At 38.4% G+C, this 22717-nt stretch overlaps 1 long non-coding RNA gene across 1 annotated transcript; it reads right to left on the minus strand.

Moving 5' to 3' along the window:
- Positions 1-1072: 1072 nt before the first annotated feature.
- Positions 1073-4438, minus strand: LOC121016141 (uncharacterized). The gene is made up of 2 exons (XR_005784128.1): positions 4053-4438; positions 1073-1177 (listed from the first exon to the last, which is right to left on the minus strand). It is a non-coding gene; the product is annotated as an uncharacterized LOC121016141 (long non-coding RNA).
- Positions 4439-22717: the final 18279 nt, after the last annotated feature.

Below are 22717 nucleotides of genomic sequence, written 5' to 3' on the forward strand. Positions count from 1 at the left end.
AGAGGTATTATACCTATATTGAATGAATGAATGAATCTGTTGATTAAAAAATATTTGACGCCCTTTCGCTAAGGAAAAAAAAAAGCATCTCTCAAGCATAAACGCAGAAATCGAAGAAATCATTGTAAATCAACAACAAAAAAAGTTGTTTTCCTATTCCAACTAAGTAAATTTATAAAACAAGCTGGAAGAACATTTAGTAAAAGAATTGTATTTTCAGAATCAATTTGCCTACCACAGAGCTCGCATTTACAATGCTACTGTGTAAGTCACCACCAAAGGGAGGGGGGAATAGTCTTCTGGTGGTCTTGACGTTAAGAAAAGATTGAATTCACTCAGTGCTTTAATATGGCACTCAACCAAAGACCTCACCATTTAATAGCAGCTGTTCTACAGTTATGCAAACTATTTCTCCTAATAACTTCTTAGAAAGACTTATATGTATATGTGCATGTACGGGAGGGGTGAGGGAAAAGAAAGGTAAATGAAATGACAAAATCTTAACAGGAAGTTATTGTGGTACCCTGTTTTACAGATAGAAAAAAAAAGTGAACTTCAGAGAAACTAACTTAAGCAGACACTGAAGCTATGCCCTCTCTCAACCCCAGTCTTAACATCCTTACATGTAACAGCACCTGATTGCCTCCTGTTCCTTTTTCTTTCACTGTTACCCTCAGACGAGCTCAAGTCCTAAAAAATGCAGTTAGCACAAAGTATCAGAAGACGTCACAACAGACCAAGCTGCCATCCAGAAAGGAAATGCTTATTCTAGTTACTCAAACTCATTGTTGACCTTGAGAAAGTCAATTTACCCTGGGTATCAAATGATCAAACTTAAAACAAGAACTGTTATTCTAACACCTTTAGTAATGGATTCGATTAAAATAAAGGAGCACTGTGTGTAAAAACTTATTTTGTCCTTTCAGCCCAAGACGGTTGCCAGGAGCAGGATCTAGAAGTCTTTAATCTCACCAACTGAATATGTAATCAGGGGTCAATGATTGTCAGATACAAATAAATGCATGTTTAATTGAATGTTTACAACCAAATGTATATATCAAAACAAACTAAATAGACACTTCTAACGTCTTTAATTTATTGAACATGGAGCTCCAGTAGTTCGTATTTCCTTGATCTGAGCAAAAAACAGCCATGTCTCAGAAGTGAGAAACGTGTTCTGTGAAAAAGCAGATAGGAAATGTTTTCATTTTTATAAATGACTTGCCGGTACAGTTCTCTATTATGTATTAAATGGCTTCTCTGATTTGAAGAACTTCCAAGCTGAACCTACAAGCTTGCAGTATTGCCCAATATAAACAGTCATTTGACAGGATGAAAAAAGTCATTCCATCTTCCCTTTAATCTTTATGCTTCCTGCTCTGCCCCCTTTCCATTTACAACACAGAATGGACCTCAGACTATCAGTCTTAGCTCTTCTACAATGCAGCACTTCTTCTAAGAAAAGTCTGTGTGTTATAAACTGACAGGAAATGAAAGTGTGTGCCAACAGCTGATTAACTGCCTATCGATATATTTAAACCAGGTTAATTTTCCCCACAGAATTCAAAAATATTGAAAATGCCCTTGAGTGACGTTCCTAACCTGAATCCCATTAAGGGAGGCAGGAGAAACCCCTTCCTACCAATTCTTCCAAAGTCAAGAGACAAAGCCACCCCCCAATTCAAGCTAATGAAACATTGCAAATATGTGGGAAGCAAAACTAGAAAACCCAGCCAAGCAAGTTTGGTTGTAAAATCTGCAGAAGATCCCAAGAACTTAGTAGCCTAATAAAATACCTACTATCAGGAATGATATGTCTATGTTCTTAAAAAATGTATTCTGTGATGACACAGTTTCTGTACTTGATTAAGAGTGTCTATGCTTTCATCTAGCTTTGTCAATGTATTTTTTTTTTTTTTATTCCCAAACAGTGTTTGCATCAATAGCAGCTCAGTATCACTTGTGATTAGCGCAGAAGTAGTCCTTCACTTTTCTGGACTCTAAAGCTGACACAGAGAAGACTGGCTTTAACTCTATTAACGCCTAAAGGCATTAAAATTTTATACTGCAAATTCAGGTGTCCAATGGCAGCCATACACACATTTTTCCTCCGTCACTGCTTCTCTATGGTGATTCTGCATCCCAAAGGATCTTGATTTCTTTCAAGTCTCCATATCCTCTTACCGTTAGCTCAGAACTTCATCTTAAAAATTTTAGACAGTCCATCTCACGTGTGCTACCTCAATTTTTCATCTGTCCATGTCAAAATAAAAATGTTTCCACATTTTTAGTCAGCTGATCTCTTTTTCCTTGAACTTTGGAAGAAATTTTCCTCCTTTCTGGAATTAAATCCAACCTGAGCCCTGCCCTCTGCACATTTTTTCAGAATCTTGCTTCATCAAGTTATTCATTCCTCTTCATCTTTGTGTTTCTCCCTCACATTTCCTTTTTCTTCTTTTTTTTTTTAATTTTTTTTTAACGTTTATTTATTATTTTTGGGACAGAGAGAGAGAGCATGAACGGGGGAGGGGCAGAGAGAGAGGGAGACACAGAATCGGAAACAGGCTCCAGGCTCCGAGCCATCAGCCCAGAGCCCGACGCGGGGCTCGAACTCACAGACCGCGAGATCGTGACCTGGCTGAAGTCGGACGCTTAACCGACTGCGCCACCCAGGCGCCCCCCTTTTTCTTCTTGACTAGATCTGTGCCCAATTTCCCAAGCCCCAAATCCTCTCCATCTTGAATTCATTTAGTCACTGATCTCTCTTCGGGCTATTGTCTCACATCCATTCACATGTTTTTATTATAATAGTAACCATTGTTACTTAAAAATTACAAAATAGAAAGTTAAAGAGAAAACTGTATTATCTCACCACCCAGTAATAACCAACATTTAAAGGTATTCACCAACACATAATATCTTTAATAAACATTGATCATAAACTGTAAACGTAGGTCTCACTGACAAGTATTTTCCATGTGAATTAAAGAAAATCATCATCACCATTAAAATGGTTCTATTTTATTTGATGGTATAGAGTATTTAACCAAATCTCTGGTATTGGTTAAACTAATTGTTTTTTAACCACTTGTCCAATTGTCCACTATTGTCAACAACCCTGCAGTCAACATTTTTCTCCCTGCATCTTTGCACAATTGTGTGATTATAACCTTAACACACTCGAGAAAAAAAAATCCCATAAAACATTTTTAAAACCTTGCATAATACATGTGGGTGCACTCTGTTTGCCTTATTATCAACTTGGCTCTTCACTGTAATAGAGGTTTGGTTATCAGCACTCTAATGAACTAACTCTAAGAAATGTGACATTAATTATCAAATAACAGTTTTCATACCAGCTATTATTCTTGATGTCTACACATGATCTGATCATCATTCCTTTCTTCCTAAAACACTCTTCCCCCAATCATTTCCATGTCATTACTATCTCAACTTTACCTCTGTCATTCTTATTTTTCTACCCATGGTTTCATCCTTCTTCCATACAAATCTAAGTCCCTCTTTCTCTCCTCATATTTTATCACCTTATCCTTCCTAAATTGAGAGTCTTGCCCATTCTATCACTTCTATTTTTTCCCCAAAGATGTATATGTAACCTAGCCTCCCCAAGAATTTCCTGATTCCTCCCAGATATATTTATCCTTATATCCCATGGAAAACAAAAAATTAGCAGGTTTAAATGCACATTCTCTTAACTTACTCCTCTTTCTGGTTTTCTACTACTGTTGAGATCTCCATCAATTCTGTAAGTTAGAAACTTGGGCTTGAGTTTAAAATTTTCCCACTTATCTCCCAAAAAAACAATCCCCAGGAATTCCTGGTTTTGCTCGAGCATGTAGTCCCTGATCCCCTGCTGGACACACTGATGTTACCTATTTTTGTACTTCTCTTCCTGCACCCTAACCAGCAGGAGGAATATCAAGGACTCTGTTTTCCTCACCAGTAAACTTGAAATCTCAAGCTTACTCGGGATTAATCGAATTCAATTGATGGTAAGGTTGTGCCTCTGGGTATCTCTTCTCCGTAGTCACCAATTTTCCTCAGACTGGTGAGGAAGCAGGACATGGCCCACTAAGAGGATTATGGAAAATCTAAGATGTCAAGATCCTCTGAATTCTCAGTTCCCAGATCAGGAAAATACAAAGTACGCTACTAGAGCTACGTGAGTCCCCAGGGAACAAGTATGTTCTAGGTTGGTTTTCATGGTGATTTTGACTTGGGTCTTTCTGCTAAAATGAAAAAAGGTGAGAGGCCCCTGTGAGGACAGAACAGCATTGGCAACATCACTACTGAAGGCAGCTGGCATCAGACGCTATGACAGCCTTGGTGCAACTGGTTGTGCTGGAACAGGTGGCAATTTTGTTGGCAAAGCAGCAGCGGGAAGTGTGCAGGAGGCTATGAAGATACCAGCAGTGGCCTTGGCAAAGGCAGGGGTAGAGGTGGAGGGCAGTATAGAAACTCTAGGCATTAACAAGGTCAGTAACAGACCACACAGTCCCACCACACCAAAATTACAGATTATGTGTAGCAGTTCACCCATTTTGAGGGTTCCCTAAGACACAATGGCACACTTTCCTAGCCCAAGATGGCACAGAACAACAGCAAAGAAGGTGACAAAAGCCATAGTGTGATTCAAGAACACCAGAACTGGCACAGGATTTCCAGAGCATGTTGTCCAATTTCTTCAAAAAGAGAAGTCAGTTAAGATGTTGAAATGAACAACATTCAACATGAGACAGAGATGGCGTGCTCTCACTACGATGCAGAGATTGAATTTTATTGTTTAAATCTCTAAGTCAGGTTTGTGATGGGCCGTGTACATGTCTCCTCCCATTCAACTGACTGGCAACAGGCTCCAGTTTTCTGAAAATAGCTTATTCTTCACAAATCCTTCAATAAATATTCAGGAGATGGAGTTCATTGACAATCCCCCCTAGATGTGAAGCTAATTAGCTGCTGATACCTAAGCTTAGCATTTAGCTCTCTAGTACCAAAAAGGATTCTTTTAAAGGTGTTTATTTTGAATGTAAAAGATAAACGGAAAGAAGTATGGATTAAGACCTCAAAATTGTCCTCTCAAAGGGTTCTCTTCTTTTTTATCAAAATACAAAGAAGATAAATAGGAAAATCAAACTATTTGAGGGGTGAGGGAAGGAGTCTTTGAGGAATCAAGTGTTTCTTGCTGTTTTTTTAATGCTGTCAGCATTTTAGGCTGTTAATTTTCCCCCCACAGATTTTAAAACAAGCTCATCAAAAACTTAGGAGTTTAAAAACTTTAATAAGTTAAAGATTACTTTTCTGAAAAGAGGATTTCATCCCACTCACTCAGCTTTATTTCCCTGTTGTGCATTATTTCCACACAAAATTTGGTCTCTGGGCACTACACTATGGTTGCAGGTTTGCATTGCTGTTGCATTCAATCCCCAAAATAAACTCAAGAAATGTGGGTCAAACACCCAGATAGTAATTACAGTGCAGGGGTAGGGGTGGGGGTGGGGGGCGTGGGGAAGCCATTCATGTAAGGCACAATTTGTCTCATAATCCTCCTACATTTAAAATAACAGATGATAGGGGCGCCTGGGTGGCGCAGTCGGTTAAGCGTCCGACTTCAGCCAGGTCACGATCTCGCGGTCCGTGAGTTCGAGCCCCGCGTCGGGCTCTGGGCTGATGGCTCAGAGCCTGGAGCCTGTTTCCGATTCTGTGTCTCCCTCTCTCTCTGCCCCTCCCCCGTTCATGCTCTGTCTCTCTCTGTCCCAAAAATAAATAAACGTTGAAAAAAAAAATTAAAAAAATAAATAAATAAAATAAAATAACAGATGATTGGGGCGCCTGTATGGCTCTGTCAGTTAAGCGTCCAACTTCAGCTCAGATCATGATCTTGTGGTTTGTGGGTTCGAGCCCCACATCAGGCTCCGCGCTGACAGCTCTGAGCCTGGAGCCTGCTTCAGATTCTGTGTCTACCTCTCTCTACCCCTCCTCTGCTCACGCTCGCTCACTCTCTCTCTCTCTCTCTCAAAAATAAAGATTGAAAAAAAATTTTAAATAACAGATGATTTTGTTCATTGACTGCTACACGACCTCTTCCACTCCTCTCTGCCAGACAACAACAATGGAGACCAAAAAAAGATAGGCTTTCCCTTTATGTACATGAGCTTTCCTTTCACTGCAGGATAAAATTTGTGATACAGTTAGTCTGTCTCCATTTTAGTTTTCTCATATGAGACGAGTTCTCATTAAAGACTCTGAACTGAACACCACACAGATTAAAAGTCCTCTGAAAATCCAATCAATGATGTTTGTGTTTAAGAAAACTGAGGCACCAGCACTTCTCCAGCAGGCTTAAAGTCAGTGAGAGGTTCTATCCTACCAAAGTCCACCCAGTGATCTGTCTTTACACTAAGGAAACCCATGAGTTCTTGGTTTCTATACTCTCTACTATACTCTATACTACTATATACTATATACTATACTCTATACTACTATACTCCATACCGTTCTTGTGATTCTATACTCTCCATGATATACAATGGGTGTTTTGTACAAGAACTTCCATTAACAAGTCTAATCAGTGCAACTAGATCAAGGTTCAGGTAAAACAAAACAACAACAACAAAAAAAAAGAACTGTTTGGGCTATAGAAAATAACCAGTTAACTGATTCCACCCCACCCCCCAATTCCAATCACTTAGTCTCATACTGCAATAGCCTCAGCAAGTTCATCGGTCCCCTTAGAAAGGGACAGAAAATCACATACACACACACCCCACACATACTCCCATATCTTCTCAACTCAGTGTGCATCGTTTTACCTCAGGAATGTTATGCCTTAATGGAACAGTTCCCCCACTAAACCCTCAGCTGTACAATGTCACTGGAAACCTACAAATCTTCAGGAAGCAACCAGAATCTTCTCATACAAGCAAGGATTTATCTAGAAGTCCGTGAAAATAGGTTTTTTAGAACTTTACTTTGGCCAGATATCTTCTGTTTCCTTTCTTTAGATAACTGAGAACCAGGTCTCTTACCAGCAAATTTATGTACTACCGTAAAACATAAAAGAAAACTAAGTGTATCTCCTATTATTGTTAAGTCCAGCCTCAGTAACGCTTTTGTTTAATTTATAAGAGTTGTGGTCCTGTGTGATTTACTGCAACATAGATCTATCAAAATAAATTTGAGAATTTTCACAGTGCACTTGGTAGGAGGTAAAGATTTTTATTCTCCTACCTCAAACTGGCATCAAGAATTAATGATGAACAATTTGTTGGATGATTTACATTCTTACTAGTTTTTAGTCTTCACTTAATAACATGCTTCAGCTGTGCCTGTCCTCTTAAACACAACCCTTTCTTCCTAAATGGTGTAGGGGATGTCACACCTGCTCAAATGCAGGAGATAAAGTCACACACACACACACCAACAGGGGGAAAAAAGACATTAAGACACAACCAAAGACACAACGCAGAAGGAAAGGATTTAAGACAGAACAAAAGACAAAGCACAGAATGGATGTTAGACTCTGATGACAACCTCAGGGAAACTCATGGTTTTTATTATGATCATAATTCACAGATCTTTAAATAATTTAAGTTACCCTTTCCTCCCTGTTTGGCCTCATTCCACTGGAGCCTTACATTGCCAAATCACACTTCCTTAGTTAGACTCAAGTGTTGGTACAACTATAAAAAAAGATGAACGATGAAACATAAAATTGTTAGGTTTTTTAACAAACACACATCTAAATGGCTGTTTACTTCTTGAAATTGGTCATCTGGGGGAGATATGAGGTTTATTTTAACAATGCAAGCCATATTCAAAATTCTTGAAAATTGCCCTTTCGCATTGCCTTCAAAACGTACAGCATATTCTATTTAATATCCTCAGTGGGAGCAAATTTTCATCTTTTGAAGTTATCCTGTGAATAAATTTGAAGATCCTATTGGATGATATTGGGAGTCTTTTGTAAGATTCAACTTAGATCTATGTAAGAAATTACATTTTTAATTACATTTTAATTACATTTTAATGCTATTTTTAATGCACATACTATGCGAAAGGCTGGATATACACAAGTGAATAAGAGAGACTCCTCATGCCAGAAAAGCATGTTGTGTGGAGGGAGGGAAAGACCTGTAAGTCTATCATTTCAACATTATGCATACAATCCCGCGTGCTCCTGGAACACACAGGGCTACTTAACTCAGTGTGAAGTCTGGAGCCTCCAGGTGGAGGTTTCATAGGGATGAAGATACAGACACTGAGACTACAGAGATGAATAGGAATTAGATGAAAAAGGGCAGAAAGGACATTCCCAACAGAAAACATTGCATGATTAAAGGCAGCCTGATAGATGGTGAAAACCATTTCAGAAGCACTACAGCATAAAATGCAAAGGTTGGTCAAGACAGGAAAAACAGGAAAAACAGAAAACACTAGAGAAATAAAGCAGGGGCTGAGTCATGGTGAGTTTCTGTTTTTTAATAGGTCCTTCTCAAGAGGTGTTCTAACAGTAAGCCAGGGAATGAGAAGGTCAGAACTGCATTTTGAATAGCTCACTCTAAAATCATTCCCTTGTATCCGGGGTTCTGGGAACCACAGCACTAAGAACAATGATAGAACAAATAAGAGTGGATAAGTTAACAAGCATTTGGGAATCTAAAATTAGAAAGATATAATCACCTACTTGGTCGTAGGAGGCAAGAGGAGGACTCTTAGGTTTATGTCGTAGCAACTAACCGGGGGGGTAAAAGCACTCAAGGAGAATCTACCACCATCACCCCCCAGAAAGAGGGAAGCCACCTGGGGAAAACAGAGCCACCCTTCAGCAGAGCACCGCCTCAGAAACAAAGGAAGGACACTATTGTCTTATAATTTGGTTTCAGCCAACCACGTGGAGAATTAAGAAATATCTGGTATTAAAAAGCCACACTGCGAACTACAGCAGAAGCTAATACAGAAGGAAGAGCAGAGAGAATGTGAAATGGACGAGAATGAAGACAGCTCCCTGAGACATAGTTGCCAAAAGTAACACCAATTCTCTGGTGAAGAGATGTTAAAATTTAACACCAGAAACATGTTGGACATCATTTCAAGTTTGCCAATTTCATGTGTGCATGCACGTGTGGGTGTGTCTATGATTCAGTGAAGTATGTAGTGTATGATATAGGATGTAACATTCTCAAGTCACATCTTGTAATCTTTACAGTTACAAAGTTACTGTTCTTCATACTGCTGCTCTATTTAGACAGAAGACCACAACGAACAACAAAATTGCACAATTCTGGTGGTGAAAAAGGCAAACTAGGTGAGTATCATCCCTGTTGGAATATCTGCAGAGATAGTAATCCAGTGTACAACCCTGGTAAAAGTAAGCATCATATCTGCCCAAAAGGCCTACAGTTGGCCGTAGTACTCTGTCAAACGTCTCAAGAATACAAATGAGTACAAAAATGCCAATTTAGCTATGCCACCTCAATTAAAAGCAGTTATTTCTGTTCATCATTTGTGGTTAGCTCTTACTGACTTTGGTCTAGCCATTATTTCATCATTTTTAACAGGACTTTTGCACAAAGACACATCCAAAGCATTTTAAAAGCTTCTCTCATAGGTATTAAGAAGCCAAAATAGCTTCTTTCTCAATTTTTTTAAACCTCCACGTTTTGAAATTACTTAATATTTTCTGACATGCTAGGACAGGTTATCGAACCACTTCAAGACATTACCTAGGAGTAGATTTTGTAATTAGGTCATAAGCAAAATGCTGTCAGGAAATTAAGGTGGAAAAAGGTAACAGTGAAATACTTTTAGATTGAGAACTGTTTAATGCCAAAGTTTTTCTGTAGCTCAATGTCAACTCCTCTATTACTCATTTAAGGAAACCACATTTTAAAAAATTTGAGAAACTAGCAAGAAGAAAATACATGTGTTTTCAGTTTACCCAAGAAAACAAAATCTTGTCAAAAAAACAAGGAGGCCACAGAGGATGAAGGCGGTGTATTTCAGAACATCACCCTGATAAAGTTCTGTACCAAGAGACTCTAAGACATCCATCACAGGAAGGATGGGGGCATGGAACATAAACCTTAGACACGGGGTCTGAAATATAATAAGGAATGAAGAAAAAGGGAGTGATGTGTGGATAAACCTACACAACAATATCGTCTGAGTAACAACAGTAGCAATGCCTGATGAGTGGGGTTAAAAGGAAAACAAAATAGAAATAACATAGACCAAAACAGGATATACATCAGGAGCAAAGAGATCTGAATTAAAGGCCCTTTATAGGGAGATAAGACATACTGATTTAAGTCTGACTTTAAATAATTAAGTGTACTGATTTCTCAGGTACATATTTTAAGAATAGGAATAGAAGTTATAAATAAATACCACTGGGAACAAATGGAAAGAAAAAAGTATTTGAAACATGGTAAAAAAAAAAAAGACAAAAAATTGGAAAGTGAAGGACCAATAAACTGTTAGAATGGAAAAAGACTAGATATGTAAACCAAATTAGCTCATGTATCTAAGTGAATAGCAAATATACTTTAAAAAAGCATTACTAAATGCCAAAATGCATGTATAATTATAATTGCTCAAACAATCAGGAAGATACAATTCTAAACATACGTATACCTAATAACATAATACAGCAGGAAGGCAGCCCTCATAAGAAATCAACCACGCTGACACCCTTATCTCAGACTTCCAGCCTCCAGAACCAGGACAAAATTTCGGTTAAATCACCAGTCTGTAGTATTTTCTTAGGGAAGCCCAACTTGACTAAGAAAGATATTTAGAAAACAATTTAAAACAGAATCACGAAATTCTACATATCAAAATTTGGGGGATGCAGCTAAAACAGAGCTCAACGAAATTTTAAAAATCCTTACTGTTTATATCCCATAAAAGGCTGAATTAACGAGTTAAACACTCAAATCAAGACCATAGAATCTTCCAGAAAAAAAAAGGTACAAATAAAAAATATAAATGAAAAGAGGACATTAGCTAAAATATTTTTAATGATATTATAAATGATATTCTGCAAAAACTTTTGGAAGTACTGAAAAAACACACATTCCTAGAAATAGTAACTTACTATCAGGAGATAAGAAGGGAGGAGAAATATCTGTGTATTTGTTTCTCCCACCACCACACTACCACCCTCTCTCCTACCTGCCAGGTAATGAACCAAAATTAGGGTTACCTGCAACCCCAGCTTCTTGATGCTTTGCAGCATCCCAAAACTAAGGTCAGGCAAAGAATAGGTCAGACTAGGACAGACTCAGACTTACCTGACTCAGATCCCTGCTTCAAGACGATTATCACAGAGCCCACTGCCCCTGGGGCTGGCAAGAAAGTCATTCATTTAATACTAGTTCTCATCTCCCTTCCCTTTCAAGGTCAACAGTGAAGAACAGAAGCTAATTTTCCATCTATAGAAGCTGATACAGTCCTATCACCATTTCAAGGAATATCTAGACTGAATTTTTCTTTTACCCTTAATTATAGAGCAAAAGAGATGATGGAACTTTCTAAACCTGTGTTCTTTGTGCTTTAACAATCTGCTTATTCATTTTAAGAGACTCTTCACCAATGACCACCAAGACTCCAGCCCAGTACAAATCAGGGGCCATCCAGGAATACAGATAAAACACCCCTGGAGGATTTTAATGGGAGTTGTCTCCACACTGAGAACACACTAAACCAAAAGACTCAGTCTGAAAGAAGACAGGCTGTGGTCTAGATTTCTCAACTTCCGTATGTTTACATCAACAGAAAAGCAACACTAGACCAAAGAAGAATGATTTGAGACGTCAAGTGAATGGAGTTTCACTTTCCTGACCTCCATTTATTAGGCAATAGTGATGAACAAAGCAAAATAGACAATTTGGAAACAATGTCAAGGACTTCCTAAAATAATTATGTCTGGCCTACCACTATAGGTATATAAACTTGAGAAAAAGATTTGATACAATACAGTCTCCTGTAGATTCCCCCTTTTATATTGTATCCAACTCTCTCCAAGCAGTTATAAAAAGAATATCCCAACCACTTTGCTTCCATGTTCTTATCTGAAAAATGTCATCTGGCATGAACTAAGATAACATGTAGGAAGCACTTAAAATACCTGCCACAACAAACATTGCTGTTCTCTATCTTCACTTCCCATCAGAGAGAATCAATCCACTGAGGAGAGGCTACCTAATTAGAAACCATCTAATTTATCAAATCTTCTAAAGTGATGCACATTGATGTTGAGCAGCCATCACTAACAAAACAATGAAAATAATTATTAACATGTATTGTTTCTTACTATAGATCCACCATTTAGGGATTAAATAGGTATCAGTTTGGATTTTGATAAAATAATACACACATAGCCAACACTCAAATCTTAACGTGAAAGTAGGCTCTAAAACCCATAGAAAGGATGGGAGGGACCAAAGAGAAAACAGCAAGATTTATACATCAAAGCACTTGCTCTATCATTTTTTCTTTAATGAGAACATTGGAACTGAGAACTTCTGAAATTCTGCGAAGAGTCTTCGGCTGCACTGAAAACGAAAAACGAAAAATAACGTGGGCACTAGGGGAAAATATAAAAAGCATGCAGAAGTTTCGAAAAAAGGAAGAAAAAATCTGAATAAAGGGTCTCCTCAGAGGATGAGTGAAGGGAATGTAAAGGAGAAAAACGTGAAGTGATTCAAGCACTAAAACGTGGAGAACAGTTTGTCGTGTGCTATGGGGATGGAAACAGGCAACCCCAGAGGATCAGCTCATCCCCCAGGCCCTGGAGAGGACTTTTTGTAAAATCTCCACTACAGTGTTTCCACATACCTGGAATCGGGGAAAAAGGATTTCTAATGTTAGTACTTATACAAATTCTTTGACTTTTCACATAAAAATTTCAAATTTAATGACTAGACCATTCATTTCTCCCACGTCTAAAATAAGATCTTAGAAGGTCCATAAGCTTTACTGGATCAAAATCCCAAAAGAGATTTACAAGCTCTTATGCTGCAATGATGCTCATTCAGGGTACAAAAGGAAAATGGAACAAAAAGAAAATCCACCCTAGGATGTAGAAAGGTTACCAGACAGTAGCTAATGGAGTAGAAGGGGGAGAATTCACTTTAACATTTTGATGAAAAACTGTCAAAGAGCTAAAACCATATCCTTGAAGAGTAGACAGGTGAGCTCCATTTTCACTTCCATGTTTTATGGCATCACACAGAAGCACACAGGGGCTAAGTGACTATTGAAACCACACAGCAATTAATGGTCACAGTTGGTCAAACTTTTCAAATGTCCCAATTTCAACCTAACAAATTACTTATAAAATGGTACCAGGCAGTTAGGGAATAGAGAGGGAATAGAGATGTTAGATGAAAACAGCGGAGTAAACAGGTAATAACATAAGATACACAAAGGCAAGAATCACACAAGAACAGAGCGCTATAGAACAGCAAAGTTGAAAATGGTGTTCTGTGTGCAACCGAGAAATCAGGTTCTGTAGGTTCTGCTAAGATCAGCAGAGAAGACCAGAAAGGCATTTTTACAGCTGGCAGCAACAGAAAAAGAACTACATTCCAGCTAGAGAACAAGGCGTGAAGACATGGGAGTAGAAAACAGGAATGTCACAGCACAGATAGTAGTACAATCTGGTACAACAGAAAAGCATCATAGGAAAAGGCTGAAATCAAATGATGGCAGCCTTCCATGCCAAACTGGGGTGGATGCACGGAGTAAAAGCCACAAGAATTTTAGAAGAACATTAACTTGGCAGCTGTAAACAAGGCAAGCCTCACTAGGAGAGAAGAAAATATGGGGAGACCACTCTTCTAATCATTAGGTATAGTGGTAACGTGAGAAGGGCCAAGTGCCAGTTTTCAATGAGGCTTGGTGAGGAATTATTTAGTAAAATACATTTAAAGATTCAGAAAAAGTGTGGTTTAATACACTAAATAATTGTTTTAGGAACGAGTGAAAGCACACCTGTTGTTGAAATACCCCCCAAGATTATCTAATTATGAAATCTGGAAAGCTATAATGGAAATTGTCAGTAGCTAACTCCAATGCATGCTCTACAGCATAAAGACGTTATTCCAAGTACACACTCAAAGCCAACACCTAGGCTTGGTACTGCATCTTTGTACCCAGGTATACAGATTTTTCAGACAACCAGAGAAAGGGGCTCTAAGGCATTATTTTTCACTTCACTTAAAATTCATAACTTTACCCTTGAGAAATCAGTAAGTCAGGAAGTATTAGGTGCTAACCATGGTTGATGCATCCTGGGATGAAGTGTTTGTAATGTACCAAGACCCCACACAGGAGGAACGGGGTCGAAATGCACATTGCAAACTGTAGCTTCCTCTGTACTAAATTGTTAAGTATCAGAAAAAGACAGTAAGGAGGAAAGTGAAGACTGCACCCCAATCCAGTAGAGACGCACTCGTTGGATGCCTCTGACAGTGGCATAGGACTAAGGACCATAAACATAAAACTGCTCTCGAGGTAGAGATACGGGTTGTCATAGGTCTAGCTTTTTAACTAAAAGGCTCAGAAATAAGGTTTCTGCCCAGGAAATACTGTGACCTAATGTATATGGGAGAGTTCTTATTTGCTAGGACTGTATATTATGCTACTGACTTATAGTCTCACTGGCTGGTAAGCAAGTACAGTCTAACAAAAGGCCAGAAAAGGTGCCATATTATTATTTTAAGAACATAAAATACAGAAGACAACATACACACACAAAAATTAGGCCATTTAAAAAAAAAAATGTGTAGGGGCGCCTGGGTGGCGCAGTCGGTTGAGCATCCGACTTCAGCCAGGTCACGATCTCGCGGTCCTTCAGTTCGAGCCCCGCGTCAGGCTCTGGGCTGACGGCTCAGAGCCTGGAGCCTGTTTCCGATTCTGTGTCTCCCTCTCTCTCTGCCCCTCCCCCGTTCATGCTCTGTCTCTCTCTGTCCCAAAAATAAATAAATGTTGAAAAAATAAATAAATAAAAATAAAAATAAAAAAAATGTGTAAACAACAATATCACTCACAAGCAGCAACTGAAGACAAAAATACACAGAAAATGAAAAGCAAGAGGAAAGTCAAAGATATATTAGGTGGAACAATAAAATGTATGACCATACCTATATCAGAAAGAGTCAAATTCAAGGCAAAGCTATCTTCTGTCATAAAGAGGGTTGTTTTATATTAATACAAATGCAATCTATAAAAATGATTTGGCCTAAATGGCTACTTAGCAGACACCCTAACAGTGAATTACATAAAGCAAATGCTTTTAAAAAGCGGACAGAAGCATGGACAAGCCATCCTCAGGCAAAGACCACGGGGTCAGAAAAAATAAGGATGCAGAGAATTAGAAAACTATAACTAATAAGGATGACTTAACAGACACTTATCTTTAAGAGGTCTAATTTTGAGCCCTATAAGCACTGAGTATACTTCTTTTCAAGGGTCTATAAAACTTTTCAAAATACTGTTTAGGAGTAGGATAAAAATACTAGCCTAAGGGACAAATGAAATAAAGAGCCTAATAAGAATAAGATCCTGGTATATAAAAGAAATCATAGGACATTGTGATATGAAACTAGCATTGTAAATCTGAATATATAAATTAATAAATTCACACTTATTTAATTAGATGGGGGAAAAAACTACATCTACATCTTCAGTTAAGAATGTATACAAACATTTGATTTACCAACAAAATAAAAATTGGGGTGCCTGGATGGTTAAGCATCCGACTCTTGATTTTGGCTCAGGTCAGGATCTCACAGTTCATGGGATTGAGCCCCAAGTCGGGCTCTGTGCTGACAATACAGAGCCTGCTTGGGATTCTCTCTCTCCCCTCCCCTCCCTCCCTCTCCCTCTCCCTCTCCCTCTGCCCCTCTTCCACTCACAAACACACTCTCAAAATAATATTTTAAAAAATAAACTAAAATAAAAATAAAAACAAAATACTAAATAAAATTTGGCAAACATTTACCATATATTGGATAAGCAGTTTCTTTCTACTTAAGATTACCAAGGAAGAATCTTTAAAAACAAGATTGATAGATTTGGCTATATAAGAGTACAAAGCTTCATTTCCAAAAAAAAAAAAAAATCAAAGTTGAGAGGCAAAACATACTGACAAAATATGAAATAATGTTAACACACTTGGTATGTAAAGAGCTAAAATAAATTAATAAGTTGCCAACTATCTGAACACAAAATGGACAATTCACAAAAGAAAAAAAAGCAAAGATAAAACCTTATTAATATTTACAGAAGGTTGGGAAGATGGCCAAGTAGGAGGACCCTAATCTTACCTTGTGCCCATGGGTACAACTAGCTAATGCTCACATCAGTATAAATAACCAAGATGGGGCGCCTGGGTGGTGCAGTCGGTTAAGCGGCCGACTTCAGCCAGGTCACGATCTCGTGGTCCGTGAGTTCGAGCCCCGCGTCAGGCTCTGGGCTGATGGCTCAGAGCCTGGAGCCTGTTTCTGATTCTGTGTCTCCCTCTCTCTCTGCCCCTCCCCCGTTCATGCTCTGTCTCTCTCTGTCCCAAAAATAAATAAATAAACGTTGAAAAAAAAATTTTTTTAAAAAATAAAAAAAAATAAAAAAAATAAATAACCAAGAAAATTACTGGAAGACTGTCAGAACAAACTCTACAATTAAATGTAGAGAAGACCACATGAAGAGGGTAAGACAGGCAGAGACATGGTGAGGAGCTAAATGGACCCCACGGGTCTATCCACAGGAACCCGAGGAAGAAAGAGAAACAGTCTCACGCCAGTGAGCCCACACAGGAAAGACGACTCCCCGTATCATTTGCTTTGAAAACCAAAGGGGCTGAATTTCTTGAGTTCTTACAACCAGTGGGACTTAAAAACTGGAACTTTAAGTAACAGCAGGCTCAGCTCTGGAAGAGCCAGGTAGCCAAGAAGCAGCTCAGTCCAGGCCCTCAAACAGATAGCACAAGAAACAGCTCTCAAAGATACAACACAGAAGCCCCAGTTTGAGAAACACCTGGCATAAGGAGGAAGAATAGTTTACTCATTTCAGAGGGACAGAGATTGCTGGGAGACTCCGCAAGAACAAAGAGGCTGGCAGGTGCCATCTCCTTCCCCCAGCCCACCACATAAACACAAGGCCACCTATGGAAACCAGCACAGGGCTGACCCTCCCTGTCTTACACCAAACCCCTCCCTAGTGCTAGGCTTCGGCAGATCTGCCCTTTCTAAGTCAGGCTTTCTTCAGTCCTGGTACCGAAGGTACCCTCCTACTAAGACCAAAACAAACCTTCCCAACGCTCCAACTCCCAACAGGTACACTTTGTGAGGCCTCAGTCCTAGGGGTAGCAGGCCCCCACCTGTGAAAGACCTGCCTTGTTAAAATTGCACACTTGGGCTGATTCAGAAGCACAACCTCTCTGCTGGTGTGCAAACCTCATAAGTACCACGTGTCCTGCTTTCTAATACACTCTTGGCCAGAGCCCATTCAAACCAGGGCCGCAAGTCTGGCAGTGTGCAAGCAGCACCCACAGGGGCTAGCCTAACTCCAAATGACTCCTGTGCTGGTAAGAGGAGATTAAACACAGGCAGGATTCAGACTGCAGCCCCAGCAGTAGACTGGGGGCAGACAGCTAGTCTCACTTCAGGCTCCTCCCACCGACAAAGCTTCTCAGGGACAACAAAGGAAAAGCACCCTACAGTTTAGTGCTCCCGCATCTCTGTCAAATGCCTATAATGACTACACTCAAGACTAAGGAAGCCCTATACTGGTTCGCTAATACCACAGGGATCACAACGCCGGCTCAGGTCATGATTTCGCAGTTTGTGAGTTTGGGCCCCACGTTGGGCTCTGTGCTGGCAGCTTAGAGCCTGGAGTCTGCTTCAGATTCTGTGTCTCCCTCCCTCTCTGCCCCTCCCCCACTCACGTTCTGTCTCTCTTTCCTTCAAAAATAAACATTAACAAAAAAAATTTTTAAACCATTCAAAACCATCAAGTGGGATTTATTTCTGGGATGCAAAGGTAGTTCAATATTTGCAAATTGATCGATGTGATACATCACATCAACATGAGAAAGGATAAAAACTGCATGATCATTTCAACAGATGCAACAAAAGCATTTGACAAAATACAACATCCATTCATGATAAAAACCCTCAACACAGTAGGTACAGAGGGAACATACCTCAACATAGTGAAGGCTTTACATGAAAACCCCAGCTAACATACTCAGTGGGGAAACCAGCGCTTTCCACCTAAGATCAGTACCAAGACAAGGATGTCCACTCTCAGCACTTTTATTCAACACAGAACTGGAAATCTTAACAAAAGCAATCAGAAGAGAGTAAAATCTTCACTACTTGCAGATGACATGACAGTATATACAGAAAACTCAGAATACGTCACCAAAAAACTACTAGAGCTTATAAATGGATTCAGTACAGTTGTAGGATACAAAATCCATGTGCAGAAATCCATTGTATTTCTATTCACTAATAATGAAGCATAAAGACAAATTAAGTAAACAATCCCATTTATCACTGTACTAAAAATAATAAAATACCTAGGAATAAACGTAACCAAAGAGGTGAAAGACATATACTCTCAAAACTACAAAACACTGATGAAAGAAATTGAAAAGGACACAAAGAAATGGAAAGACACTCCACACTCATGGGTTGGAAGAACAAATATTGTCAAAATGTCTTTGCCTACACTTCCCAAAGCAATCTATGCACTGCATGCAATCCCTATCAAAATACCAAAATAATTTTTCACAGAATTAGAACAATCCTAAAATTTGTATGCAACCACAAAAGACACCAATAGCCAAAGAAATCTTGAAAAACAAAAACAAAACTGGAGGCACCACCATTCCAGACTTCAAGTTATATTACAAAGCTGCAGTCATCAAAAAAATATGGTATTGGCACAAAAACAGACACACAGATCAAGAGAATAGAATGGAAAGCCAGAAAGAAACCAAAAATTATATGGTCAATCTTTGACAAGAGAAAAGAACAGGCAATGGAAAAAAAGACAGGCTCTTCAACAAATGGTATTGGGAAAACTAGACAGCAACATGTGAAAGAATGAAACCAGACCAATACACAATACACTGTCTTACACAATACACAAAAATAAACTCAAAGTAGAATAAAGACCCAAAAATGAGACCCAAAACCATAAAAACCTATAAGAGACCATAGGAAGTAATTTCTCTGACACTGCTTGTAGCAACATCTTTCTAGTATGTCTCCCAAGGCAAGGGAAAGAAAAGCAAAAATGAACTATTAGGACTACACCCAAAAAAGATTCTGCTCAGCAAAGGAAACAATCAACAAAACTAAAAGGCAACTTACTGAACGGGAGAAGATGTTTGCAAATGACATATCCAATGAAGGGTTAGTATCCAAAGTACATAAAGAACAGTTACAACTCAACATCCAAAAAACAAATAATCTAATTTAAAAATGGGCTAAAGAAAGAACAGACATTTCTCCAAAGACATACAGATGGCCAACAGATACATGAAATGGTGCTCAAAATCATTTATAAAGGAAATGAAAATGAAAACCACAATTAGTTATCACCTCATATCAAATGGCTAAAATCAAAAACTCAGGAAACAAGTATTGGTGAAAATATGGAGAAAAAGGAACCCTCGTGCATTTCTGGTGGGAATGCAAACTGGTGCAACCACTGCAGAAGACAGTATGGAGGTTCCTCAAAAAACTGAAAATACAAGTACCCTATGATCCAGTAATTGCACTACAGTATTTATCCAAAGAACACAAAATCACTAATTCAAAGGGATACATGCACCCCTATGTTTACTACAGCATTATTTACAATAGGCAAACTATGAAAGCAGCCAAGTGTCCATGGATAAATGAAGGACATAAAGAAGTGGCATGTATACATATAATGGATTATTCTTCAGCCATAAAAAAGAATGAAATCTTGCCATTTACAACAACATGGATGGATCTAGAGTGTATAATGCTAAGCAAAATAATCCAGTCAGAGAAAGACAAATACCATATAATTTCACTCACACATGGAATTTAAGTAACAAAGGAAGTAAAAAAGACAGACTCTTAAAATATAGAGAACTGGTGGTTACCAGAGGGAAGGTAGGCAGAGAATGGGTGAAATATGTGGGGGAATTAAGAGTACATTGATCATCATGAGCACTGAATAATGGATAGAATTTTTTAGTTCTATACCACATTCTTGAGTCACTATACTGTACACCTATACTAGGAATAACTTTTTTTTTTAATATTTGAGAGAGGGGAAGGAGGGAGGGAGGGAGGGAGGGAGGGAAAGCAGGGAAAAAGCAGAGAGAGAGAGAGAGAGAGAGACAGACAGAATCTGAAGCAGCTACATCCAAGGCTCTGAGGTGTCAGCACAGAGCCCAAAACGGGGCTTGAACTCAAGAGCCACAAGATCATGACCTAAGCCAAAGTCTGACACTTAACCGACTTAGCCACCCAGGCGCAAATAATTTTTTAAATGTCAGAAAAAAGTATATTATAGAGGGTTGCCTGGGTGGCTCAGTTGATTAAGTGTTCAACTCCCGGTTTCGGCTCAGGCCATGATCTCACAGTTCATGAGATTGGGATTCTCTCTCTCCCTCCATCATCCCCTCCCCCTCTTGTTCATTCTCTCTCAAAATAAACATTTAAAAAAGTGTGTTAGAGAGAATATGTTTAATAATATGAAAAATATTTATGAAGTGTTTGGTATCAGGTAAAAATCATACTATAATTACAATTTGGAAGAAACAGTTACAATAAACATTTCACAAAACTAGATGGGTATACACAAATATATTAATGGTATATGTGGACAAGAAAGGTTTTATAGTTTGAGAGCATCTTTTTGTTTGACAATATATTTAACAATGAACATTATTCTGGTAGTTAATCTCTTAACAAGAGAAATATTTTATAAAGTTATTTTAAGAATACCCAAGTTGACTAGTAAAGAGAAAACAGTCTTAAAATCTTCATCAGCTAGTTCTACTGAGCCTTGTTTATATAAAAATTGTACTTTTAACCTTAAAAAAGGACCCCTTTCTTATATGAAATCTAATGTGAAATACAATATAAAAATGGCATTTTACTAATAGGAGTGTTTTAGTTCTACCTTAAAATATTACAACAACAATGAAAACAATGATAAATTTACTGCTTGATCATATATTACTTTCCCATTGCTGCTGTAACAAATTACTACAAACTTTGTGGCTGAAAACACATGTTCATTATGTTATAATTCTGAATGTCAGAAGTCCAAAATGGGTCTTAGTTAAAATCAAGGTGTCCACAGGTCTGCAGTCCTTCTGGAGGCTTCAGGGAAGAGTCAATATCCTGGTCTTTTCCAGATTCTACAGGCTACCCACATTCCATTGCTTGTGGCCCCTTTCCAACTTCAAATTAGCAACAGCTTTCTTCTTACTTTCTCACATCACATCGCTCTGAGATGGACTCTTCTGTTTCCCTCTTTCACATTTAAGGACACTTCTGATTATACTGGAGCCATCTGGATAATCCAGGCACATCTTCCTATTTTAAGGTCAGCTGATTAGCATACAACCTTAATTCCATTTGCTATTTCAATTTCCTCTTGCCAGGTAAAGGTAACATGTCCTCAGGTTCCAGGTTTTAGGAGGTAGGCATCTTTAGGGGACAATTATTCTATCTACCACAGATAACTACAAATATTTGTAATCCATGGATATATTTGTTTCACTAATACAGCAAGTATATATTGAAACCTTGCTCATGATGTAAACTCTTCTACAGACCGGGAATAACAAAGACAATGAAATGGAAATATTTCTTCAAAGAACAATTACACACTTCATTCTCCATTTGTTTCAGATTTTTGCTTTGTATGCATGATAGAAAAATATTCTTACAGGTTACAAATGACGTCAATAGTCATTCAAAAAGTATTTACTGACTATGACCCATGCACCAATAAACACGCCAGGCACTGGAGATTAAAAAATAAGGAGAGAGATGGTCTCTGTTCACATGCAGTAATTTAAAATGTAAAGAGTTATAAATGAGATGACAGATTTGTTTACAACCTCTGGCAAGAGAATTTATATAAAATACCAATCAAGAAATGTATTACACTGGAAAACCTCCTTTGTGCCAGTTGGTATTATTTTAAGAAACACACTATTCGGAGGGTGTATGTTAAAATTGTTTTCTAGGAACTTATTTATTTATTTAGGAACACTAGAGGGTCTTTTTGTGTGTAATTCCACAGACATAGCTTTTCTGTATAATTCCACAGATCACTCAAGGATGGTCCTGTATCTCCCTCCTCAATCTTCACCAGAAGTGGTCTACCATGTAAGCTTCTTGCCGCTGGAGTGCCCTCATCCAGCAGATGGCCTTATGGGTAATATTTGCAGCATTCATATTGCCCACTTAACTCAGAGATAATTTATCTTTGCAATACCAAATCATGAGAATGCAGACTGTCCTCTGGAACTGTCTGAATTTCAATTCTCCCCTTCCTCTCTAGCCTCTTTCTGTAGTCATGTTGAATTTTAATAAAGCCTTCTATTTATATATAAATACATACATGTACATATACATGTAAAATACCTACATATATATGCACATATTGCTTAGTCAAAGCCAAATCAGGG

This window comes from Herpailurus yagouaroundi, unplaced genomic scaffold, assembly GCF_014898765.1.
Source record: "Herpailurus yagouaroundi ecotype Mexico unplaced genomic scaffold, PumYag 209, whole genome shotgun sequence".
NCBI lineage: Eukaryota > Metazoa > Chordata > Mammalia > Carnivora > Felidae > Herpailurus > Herpailurus yagouaroundi.